Genomic DNA, 2,526 nt, shown 5'->3' on the forward strand with positions numbered 1-2,526 from the left:
ACGCTGACAGACACAGCAACCTTTTTGCACAGCTCGCATTGATGTGCGCATCCTGATGAACTGCACTACCTGAGCATTGTGTGGGTTGTAACTCACGTCTCATGCTACCTAGAGTGGAGCACCGCCGAGCATTCAAAAGGGACCAAAACATCAGCCAGAAGCATAGAGGGGGGGGGGTATTAGAAGTGTCTCGTGTCAGCCCACCTGCAGAATCACTCTTTTTGGGGGTGGTCTTGCCTAATTGCCTATAATTCCACCTTTTGTCTATTCCATTTGCACCACAGCATGTTGAATTTAGTTGTCAATCACGTGTTGCCTTCCTAAGGACAGTTTGATTTCATAGAAACGTGTGATTGACTTGGAGTTCATTGTGTTGTTTAAGTGTTCCTTTATTTTTTTGAGCGGTGTAGTATATTATATGTTCATCCTAAAATGGGTTGGTGCCGACGTGGATAAAAATATCCCGGATACCAAAGATTCTTCATCTATCGTGCCAATACTCCTCTACACTCGCCAGTTTTACCTTAGCCAGCACCATCTTCAGATTAGCTTAAATGACGGTAGCCCTGCCCTGTTAAACAGTGTATTATCGGGGTATTCTCTTAAGTCTAATACTGGCGGTAATAGAAGTCGTCAAATGACTAGGGTTTTTTCAATTTGTCAGAGCTTAATGGTGGGAAGGCTTCGGCGTCTCAGACCCCGTAACGGGAGGAGGAGAGACCAGAGAAGGCTCGGCTCTGAATCGACCCGTTGCTCAATGGGGAGAACCAGTTCAAGTTTCTGTTGTGAGATGAGGACACTGGTTGACATTCCTACAGCATTTCCTTCCAGAAGTCATGAGACATTGTCCGGACTGTCGAGGGGATTTTTAACTACTATTGCTACTTTACTGGGGCACAGACCGCTGTTTCATCCTTTCCTACACTAATTACACGACTGCAATGAAGCAATAATGTTAATGTTACATTAGCTTCGGCTGGTGGAGGTTCTGACGAATCCGCGTCCAGATAAAGCGTCGGCGATGAAAAAGTTGAATGAAAAAAGTTGAGCGAGAGAAAATTAAAATCAAAATAGTAAACGGTAATTAAAAAGTAAAAACCGTAAAGTTGGTAGGTAGCAGAGTAAGGTTAGCAACAAACCGCACAGCAGCACGTAAACAACAAGTCTACAAGTTGTGACCGGAAATGACGTCAAGTGCGCTTGGATGTTTGCAAGGGTGTTGGTGGAGCTGGGTACCCACAAATGTCTGCAGCATTGAAGGTCCCCAAGAACACAGTGACTTCCACCAGTCTTAAATGGAAGAAGTTGGAACAACCAAGACTCTTCCTAGAGCTGGACACCCGGGCCAAACTGAGCTATCGGGGAAGAAGGGCCTTGGTCAGGGAGGTGACCAAGAACCCGATGGTCACTCTGAAAGAGCTCCAGAGTTCCCTTCCAGAAGGACAACCATCTCTGCAGCACTCCACCAATCAGGCCTTTGTGGTAGTGGCCAAACGGAAGCCACTCCTCAGTAAAAGGCACATGACAGCCCGCTTGGAGTTTGCCAAAAGGTACCTAAAGGACTCTCAGACCATGAGAAACAAGATTCTCTGGCCTGATGAAACCAAGATTGAACTCTTTGGCCTGAATGCCAATTGTCAAGTCTGGAAAAAACAGTGCACCAACAGTGCACCATGTATGGTGAAGAATGGTGGCGGCAGCATCGTGCTGTGGGGATGTTTTTCAGTGGCAGGGACTGGGAGACTAGTCAGGATTGAGGGAAAGAYGAATGAAAACCTTTATAAAAACTTGCTCCAGTGATCAGGACCTGAGACTGGGGTGAAGGTTCAGCTTCCAACAGGACAACGACCCTAAGCACACAGCCAAGACAACGCAGTGGCTTCGGGACAAGTCTCTGAATATCCTTGAGTGGCCCAACCAGAGTCCGGAATTGAACCCAATCGAACATCTCTGGAGAGACCTGAAAACAGCTGGGCAGTGATGCTCCCCATCCAACCTGACAGATCTTGAGAGGATCTACAGAGAATGGGAGAAACTCAGATTCAGAGGAGTCTGCAGTCACATGTGGCGTCCCACAGGTGTCAGTGCTGGGGCTTCTCCTGTTTTTAATTGACATGCTCCCTCTCAGCCAAATCCTCAGAGATTATAACAACAACTTCCACTGCTACGCTGACGATACTTAGCACCTACCCCACTATTGCTATTTTACCTGCCTTAATTCTAAATTTATGTTGATATATTGAATATAAATATATATATATTATATKTTCCCCTCCGTAGACCTTTGAGACAACTCCGGGAATGAAAAGCACTATACAATTAAATTGCATTATTATACTGTATACAAACACATATCTCAAATCCAGAGATACTGCCTTAATCTCTAGTCTACTGTCTTTCAGTCTATGGAAAAGCACTATAAATATTCAATTCATTATTAAAAGGCAACTACCAGGGCACAAGGCGAGACCCAGATGCAGATCATCTTTCGGATGTAGTACATAGTAAGAAAAAGACCAGGTTTGG

Source organism: Salvelinus sp. IW2-2015, linkage group LG13, assembly GCF_002910315.2.
Source record: "Salvelinus sp. IW2-2015 linkage group LG13, ASM291031v2, whole genome shotgun sequence".
Classification (NCBI taxonomy): domain Eukaryota; kingdom Metazoa; phylum Chordata; class Actinopteri; order Salmoniformes; family Salmonidae; genus Salvelinus; species Salvelinus sp. IW2-2015.